Below are 8,885 nucleotides of genomic sequence, written 5' to 3' on the forward strand. Positions count from 1 at the left end.
TGTCGCTAGTTGCTATTGGGGAAAAAAATTGCCAGCAAAGGCTGAAAAGTTGCTAAGTTGGGAACACTGCTATGCGGTCACTTCCTGCATGATAAAAGTGAAGCGGAGAGAGGCGGGCGGTGTGAAGCTGTGCAGAGACAAACTGCGAGAAAAGGTGAACTGGTGGAGCTACAAGTATGATTGTAGCAAGACCTAGACTATATTGATACTAACGTTATTGTCTCAGCTTATATCGTGTATGAAAATATATCAGTATTTTTTAAAAACTCAATATATCACCCAGCCCTACTTCAGACCAACAGCGCATCTTAGTTTTACACATTTGAGTCTGCTGCCATCACACGTTCATTACACTTTATACTACAACATTTTTCTGTCTCCATGATTCAAACTGCTCATTGAGATCCAGAAATATCTGAAACTTTCCAAACAGTTTCTCTCCCAAAGGAACAAATATCCATTTGATTGGAATATTGGGATGAACCACAGAAAGCCGTCCTGTGGGGCTTCCTCTGATCTTTCTCTGCTGAGCATCAATAAGAAACACAGATCCATGGGAGCAGCTTTATTCTTTAGTTTTTACTTCTGGCCTGCAAAACAGTTTTCAAACATTTTCATTGTTCTCTGAGCTTTAAAACAGAGTTCAGTCTAAAACAGCAGCTGAGCCTTGAACTCTGACCTGACCTCAGACCAGCACGTAGGCCTCCTTCAGTGTGACTGTTTAACAGCTCCAAACCTGGTGCTGTTAAACAGTCACACTGAAGGATTCCTACGTGCTGGTCTGCAGAACAGGACTAAAACTGTCCTGCACACCAGAAGAAAACATCTCAGCAGCTCCTGAATTGAATAAAACCTTTTTGATGTGAACACACTCGTAGTTAGACTGATGAACTCTGGGCTGATTTATCCTGATGATAACCACCTTCATGTGATGAAATATGAAATCATTAATTAAGACAAATTTATCAGACATGAGGAGTATCCGTGAAAGAGGCCGGAAGACAACAAGGTGAGTATCAGCTGATATCCAGGAATCTGCCCAGCTTCATGTGCAGCTGTGTGCAGATGTTCGGAGCACACAGCCTGAAACCTTGAGCTGAGGGATCCACGGCCGACTCGTCCTGTGGGAGAAAATGACTGTGAGCTCCACAGCAGCCTCACAAACACATACATGCTGATTTTGCTTTAAAGAGTGATAAAAGAGGAGCAGAGGAAATAAGGACAAAATGAAGCCAACATGTGCTGAGAGAGAAGCTGGAATAAAGAGAAACTCTCAGAGTGACACACTGAAGCAGTTCTGATGAGCTCAATAATCACTAATCAAACACACACACCGTTTAAATGGTTTCAATAAAGCACAGCAGCAGAGACTGAGCTGGCCTGGCTCAGAGCGCCCTCTGCTGGATGTTCACTCAAAGTGCTGCATTTACATTTCCAGCAGTCATCTTAATGCAGGCTGAACATCAGAGAGGAAACATAATGATAATAATAAACCATCAAAGGAGACAATAAAAGTTCATATTTTTATTCATGTCATTGTGAACAAGCGTGTTGTACATGTTAAAACAGCAGAACAGTTTCTCCATCCTGTTTCTGATCTTTAACACCAGCTGAATGAAAAGAATCAAATATTAACAGTACATTTGTACTCATATCCGTATACAGTATCTGCTTTAATGTTGTGCCTTTAAACACTGAAAGAAAAGAAAAGGAGAGTTTCTACTTTCTCACACTGGACTTCCTCAAATGGATCATTTTCTTCAACTTGAAAACACTTTAACAAAACATCAACTAAAGCTCAGCTTACTGGCTTGTTCTGCAGCTTCTGACCGTATCTCATGGTCTTCATCAGCAGGCAGTTTGCTCGCTGCTGTTTTTAGGACTTCTTCTCTGTGTCGGCTTAAATGTTGAGATTAATCTGTAATTAATCCAGTTTCACCATGGAAACAGATCAGACTGATTGATTGATAGGACAGATGATCAGAGGAGAGTTTTCACCACCATCATTAACTTCAGGAGAGAAGAATGGGTGGAGTTTCTCAGTGAAGGAGCAGCCAGTAAAGGAGTAGATAAGAGCTGCATCACCACTACATCATAAAAGGAGACCAGACCCTCCTCATAATCCACAAACACCCCCACCTTCTCAGGATCAGACTGAAGAGAGAGACGAACTGGAGGATCATCAAAAGCTACATTAATATTTTTGTAATGCTACAGTCCAGTAACCATTCTCAGGATTCACTGTGATGACCTCCTTCCTGCTGACTGACTCTGTGGCCACTCCTAAAATCAATTTGGTCTTTTCTTTAACCTGAACCTCAAAGTAAAATCTGCCTGAAGAGAACTCTGATTTCCTAAAACACAAACACCTTTAGAAAATCTCTCTGGGTTGTCTGGAAGATTCTTCTCTTCATCTCCACAGTGAACTTGTTTTCCATCATCAGACAGGATGAGTTGAGGATTTGCTGTATCAGGATCAAGAGTCACATCCACTGCATACTGCTGGATCCTCTTCAGATCAGCCTCAAACAGTTCTTCAAACTCTTCATTGAGTGTCTTCTTCAGCTGATCCAAAGCTCTCACCACAGTCCCCTCATATGATGGTGGGTGGACAGTGACCTCTGTCCAGTCCTTGGTGGGTGGAGCAGCTTTCAGGGTTGAGAAGCTCTGGAGGAGGTGGAGGTGGTCTTTAGAGCGTGAGAGCTGCTCCACCTCAGAGCTTCTCTTCATCAGCTCAGTGATTTCCTGTTCCAGATCTTTGATGAAACCTTCAGCCTGTTTCTCTGTTGTTTCCTGTTTGTCTTTGATTTGCTTTATGACCTCGTTAAAATTTCTCCTGAGAGACTTCTTCAGAGCAGTGAAGACCTGAACACCTTCTGCTTTCTCTCTGTCTGCAGCATCTTTACTCATCTTCACCGACTCTTTGATCTCCTCAATCTTCAGTCGTCTCTTCTGGACCATCTGTTGAATTTCAGCCTCAGTCTTCCTCAGTTCTGCCTTCTTTCCTTCACATTCTTCTTTTAGAGTAACAAACTCATGAGTCTTGTGGTCTTTAACAGAGCAGAGCATGCAGACACACGTCTGATCGTTCTTACAAAACAGCTCCAGAGGTTTATCGTGCTTCATGCACATCCTGCCTTCCAGGTTCTTCTCAGGATCGATCAGCTGATGTCTTTTTAGACGTGAAGCTGACAGATGAGGCTCCAGGTGAGTGTGACAGTAGGAGGCCAGACACATCAGGCAGGACTTCAGGGCCTTCAGTTTGGTTCTAGTGCAGACGTCACAGGGAACTTCTCCTGGTTTGGCAGCTTGTTGCTCTGAGCTGCTGCTGCTGACTTTCTGCTGAGCTTCATGTCTGAACTGAGCAACCATCTCAGAGATGAAAGTGTTGATGTGCAGCTCAGGTCTGGTGTAGAACACCTTGTTACACAGGGGACACTGGTACGGGAAATTATCCTTCCAGTGTTGAGCAATGCATGTTTTGCAGAAGTTGTGTCCACATGGTGTGGTGACTGGATCAGTGAACACATCCAGACAGATGGAGCACCGAAACTGATCTTCAGATAGAAGACAGCTGGCAGCAGACATGTCTGCACTCTGAGTGAGAAAGAAAAGAAACTGATTTGAGTTCAGATTCAGTTTGAATTCTATTTAAAGTGGACCTATTCTGCTTTCCCTTCTTTCCTGTCACATATCTCCTGTTCCAGTGGTGGATGTTCATGTTAAACATGACCAAAGGTTCAGACTGCTCTAAACACTCAGTGTCACACAGAATATGACTCTTTCTGTCTGTGACATCATTGTGAGCAGTATTGTCAGTCTCATGTTTTCCTTCTCAGACTAACAATCAAACTAATAATACAAACCGTTTAACGTGCCAGAATTAAATCCTCCTTCCTCTCTCAGCTGTTTAGTCAGCTGTGCCATTAACCTCAATATTTAATGTGGAATCATCTCAAACTTCAACAGCACAAAATGCTGATATTTAAAAAAAATTAACTATCTCTCTGCAGTAGATTCCTAAGAAAACAGTCTTTTTTGATGATGGACTTTTTCTGCTTTCTTGCCTAAATCAGCGTGACTCCCTCTTTGACCTACATGGAGCAGGATCCGGATCAGCAGCGTCAGAGATCAGGACTGCCGGAAGTAAATCTTCCTGATTTCATTAGTGTTTACAAAGTGTTAAATATCTGAGAGAGAGAATGGATTTTACACTTTTATAAAAAAATAAATAAATAAATTTAGCATAGGGGCAGACCAGAGGTAAAGAAATTCTTTCTGCCTCACCCACGGTGAATCATAGCGTATTTACAGGTTATAAAGAGAGGAGGATCCACAGTTGGTCTCTAAAACAGGTGTTCATGATCGTCTGTACTCACCAGTGTTGGACATAAGCTCTGCTGTGCTGTTGAGAAAGGCTGGATGAGCCCAGGTTAGTGCTCCTTTGAAGACAAACAGAATTTGTTGTTCTCATTTGCCGACTCTTATGCTGAAACTCGATTTTCAGGTGTTGCACCACCTCTGACAGTCGGTTCCTCAGCAGGACAGGAATGTTTCTCACTAAACCTGATAAGGGGGAAAAATAGAAAACCACAAATTATTCATGGCCAAATACTTGTAGTGAACTTCCTGGAAGAGAAGCAGCAGTGGCACCTGGAGAATGGCCAGAAGACCACACCCACACAGGTGGAGAACAGGAGGAAATAGTAGTACTAGTAGGAATAGTGTCTGTGTTTATTCTCGACTGATTCCTGCATGACTGTATTTAGGGGTTGCACCAGTAGAGTCAACACTTTAGTAGCCACAGTGCTTCACTACATTTTTGGCGTTGTTGGCAGGATTTTTAGGTCGGCTCAGCCTGTTGTATTTCTATCTCTCTCTTTTTATTTTTAGTTGGAACGGTCCTGATGGTTTTAGTTTAGCATATTTTGTGGAGAGGTTGGAGCAGGGGGAGAGAGGGAAGAGAGGTAAGGGACAGTGGCATATCATCAGTGATGGAGGAGCCAAGGATTGGTTAGACCACCTGCTTCAACAATGGCTGAATTACAGGCCCTCTTGGAGTAGCTGCAGCAGACAGTTAAGAGAACAGCTACAAGGACGACCCCCAGTGTTGGACCCAGTGCCAGGACCATTTACTGCTCAGCCAAATTTGGCCTCAGTTAATGAAATGAGAAATCTTTATGTGTATGCACCTTACGAGCGTAAATGTCCTAGGTTCACTAGGATATTGTCAGTGGACCTGTTAACAGTGGATCACTGTGTGGAGGAGGTGTGCAAATGCCTGGAAATCCATGATATGCCAAGAGCTGAACAAGTTATGTTTGTAATAGATCATCTTGATGGCAATACTAAAGCTAAGGTCTATTTTCATCCAAGTATTAGCAGGGGTGCCGAGCTTATTCTTATGACACAAACTGTCAGGTCATCGATGGTGTCAAGGCCAGGGCACACACCATCATTGCTAAGCCTAGGGATGGCATCTTGGAGATAAAAAAATGTCTTCGTAGACAGCAGGCCCAGTTGGACACAATTATGAAACATATCTCTACCAGCTGTATTCAGCCTTCTCAAAGTGGTGTGGCTCCAATCTTCAGTTCACGTAAGCCATTCCGTTTCCAGGTGGATGGCAAGCCATTTTGCCAACGGTTTAGTCATATTCACTATTTGTGGTCACATTGCCAGGTTTTGTAGGGTCAAACCTCCCGGGGGCAAGCCTGATGGTGGATCTACAACTGAAGGAGAAGTTCGTAGCTTGATGGTGGAAGGGGGCTCTGATTCCCGGCTATTGGGAAACGAAGAACCTCTGGTACAGAGAGCCAGGCATCTGGAAGGTAGGCTCATCTGAAGTGGTGAAGGAGAAGCCCTCTCATTTAATTGAGAGTTATCCAGTGGTGGAAGTTGAAACTGGGGGGCGTTATGGTCCCTTGCCTTCTGGGCACTGGATACATGGTCACCACTATTCAATTTTTTTTGAGAAGCACTTCTGGTCACAGGGGTGAGGTGGTTGAAGAAGTGTGGGTGGTTATGACTCCAGGCAGCTAATGGATAGTAAATTCCCTATATAGCCTACATGGACCTTGATGTGACTGTTTTGGGGGAACCATAAATAAAATGGGAGTGTTTGTGGTGGGGGACCCTCCAGAGGGCCTCATGCAACAGCCTCAGCATGTGCCTGGTCTCTTAGGCATGAACATCATTGGTTATTGCTAACATCTACTATTGGAACAGTTTGGTCCTGGCCTTTTTGAATCCCCTGCTCTAGAAGGCGCCAGTAAGAACCGGAAGGAAATTCTTCATAAGTTTCACCGGATTGAGGCTTTGAATACATCAGGGTATTTGGGTAAAGTTGAGGACGATTGTTTTCTTCTTCTGTGAAAACCGGAGGCTTCTCTGGAAAAACACAAGCGATCCGTTTACCCAGTCCACATGAGGGTGGGAGAAAAAGCTATTATCTCACAATTATTGTACTCAGCTGACACTTCAATAAATCTCATGGGAAAAGAGATCCTGTGTTCTGTCGAGGCAAAAATCATGTGCACCACTGATGAACTGTAGGCAGACTGTCAACCGAGGAAGCACACAGAGTGATGATGGTACAAATAGACACAGAATTTTTGTCTCATGTTCAACCTAAAGTGTTTTGGTTACAGCCAAAGACTGAAGATTCTATGCTGAACAAACAATGGAAAATGAAGGAGCTCTGGGTATGAAGGAAGCTGAGGAGCCCAGATTGCCCTACACTTAATGATTGACTTGAAAGATGAATCCAAGGACTATGAACTGTGCTTTGATGAACTGATCAATAAAAAAAAAATCTTTTTGCTGTTGACATTATCGGTTCACAGGGCATGGCTGCTGCTGTTACTCTACCTGAAAACTTGTAACAAGTGACAAATACTGCGCCACATGTCACTGCTGGTGGCTCGTGGACATACTCCCATTACAAAGAGCTGAAATTTTATTTGCTGAATGAGCTTCAACAGCTGAACTGCTGAATTGCTGAATAGCTGAACTGCTGAACAGCTGGATAGCTGAAAGGCTTGGCTTTATTTTAAAGCTTAAATGGTGTCTCTAGCTGAATGTATGCTGAAGTTATTCTATTTCAAAGCACAGCTGAACAGCTGGACTGCTGGATAGCTGAACAGCTGAATAGCTGAACTGCTGAACAGCTGGATAGCTGAACAGCTGAATAGCTTGGCTTTATTTTAAAGCCTAAATGGTGTCTCTAGTTGAAATGCCAGGAAATGCTCCAAAGAGCTTGAATCTGGCTGAAAGACTTTAAGCTGGTGAATGAATGCTCAATGGAAAATGGGACTTGAACCTGCTCTGTCTGCTTCTTGTGCATTGATGCTCTGTCTGCTTCTTGTCCAACAGTAGTTGGCTCAGTGGTAGAACTGAGCCAACTACTAGTGCAAACCTCACAAGCAGTGAGGTTTGCAAGCATACATATTGGAGAGCTCTGCCAAGCTACATGCTTGTAAATGCGCCAATTGAAAACACCTGCCAGGTGCACTGCTTACCTGCTGAGATGCATGCACTCTGTCAAATTTGCCTCGGCGCACCTGTCAAATAACTACTTCTAAGTCAAAAACCGTAGCTCCTATCAAAATCATTTTTGAACTGTGAGCGTCACAAGGACCTGCTCTAAACAGTGGTGTAATTTTTATTTTCCTGGGCTCAAAATTGTGGCCGTGGGAGCAGTTTAAAAAAGGTGCTCATTTCTGCATTGGAGAAAATCATCTCTCTGAAATTACTATGGAGGTAATGAAGGAGTTGGAAGGTACTCCCTCTGTTTGAACGCTTATAGTTTAAAAAGTGTACATTTGACAGGGTTTAGAGACACATTTTTTGAAAGTAGAGAAGCAGCTCTACATTTTGAGCATAAAATGATGGCTGTAGCGCAAAGAGTGTGGACACAGCGGCAGTTTAAAAATAAATTTTCCACCCGAAGGTCTCCCACTCTACTAATCAGGCTCCCACTCTAGCAAACGCAATACACAACCATTATAAACTCTGAAACGGCTGAACAAACACCTTAAACTTAAACGCTCACTGTGCTTAAACTGTAAAAGATTTTGAAATACCAAGTAATAGCTGAATAGCTGAAAGGCCTGGCTTCATTTTAAAGCTTAAATGGTTTTTCTTGCTGAAAGTATGCTGAAGTTATTAGCTTTTAAAGCCGGAAAGGATTTGAAAAGGATTTGAAACTTCCCCATTCATTTTGAATGGTATAAATAAAGATTATAAAAAAGTTCAATATCTTAAAAAGCATAAAGGTTACAAAAAGAAAAGTAAAAGCATAAATCTTCAGAACAGGCTGAACGTTTTGATACCAGAACGGTGTCTGTAGCCCAAATGCTGCTTGAGTTTTTAGTGACCGAAGGTTTTTGGAGTACAAGAACAATACTGTGAATGCTTTGCAGCATGCACAGTAATTATCATTTTAATACAAGTAGTTGTTGAAACAGGTTCCATCTCAACTGAGCAAAACAAATGTGGTAAGGGGTCAAATTTGCCCAGCCTGGTACAGTTGAGCTGAAACCTGCAGTCAAATTACCTTATTATATGAAGTCATTTATATTCTTGTATTGATACATATTGATACATATATAGAAGGGAAAGTTGGGAATGTTTTTTATCACTGTTATATTGATATTTATTGTCACTACTCATGTATTTAAATATATTAGTTGCACACACTGAATTAATGAACACTGTATGCTTTAAGGTTACAGGGGTAAAGGTAAGGCCTGATGTATCTATATGCTTGAGGCCTTGGTGGGATGCAGTAACATCTTTGGGTCGCATGACTTGTAACCTCATGTTGTATTTTAGGAAGTCTTATGGCAAGTACGCAGACCCGCCTGTTTTTTGTAACTTAGATT

At 42.5% G+C, this 8,885-nt stretch overlaps 1 pseudogene; it reads right to left on the reverse strand.

Annotated features, from left to right (window-relative positions):
* Positions 1 to 1,951: 1,951 nt before the first annotated feature.
* Positions 1,952 to 3,720, reverse strand: LOC115796500 (E3 ubiquitin-protein ligase TRIM21-like; annotated as a pseudogene).
* Positions 3,721 to 8,885: the final 5,165 nt, after the last annotated feature.

The sequence above is a fragment of the Archocentrus centrarchus genome, chromosome 2, assembly GCF_007364275.1.
Source record: "Archocentrus centrarchus isolate MPI-CPG fArcCen1 chromosome 2, fArcCen1, whole genome shotgun sequence".
NCBI classification, from domain to species: domain Eukaryota; kingdom Metazoa; phylum Chordata; class Actinopteri; order Cichliformes; family Cichlidae; genus Archocentrus; species Archocentrus centrarchus.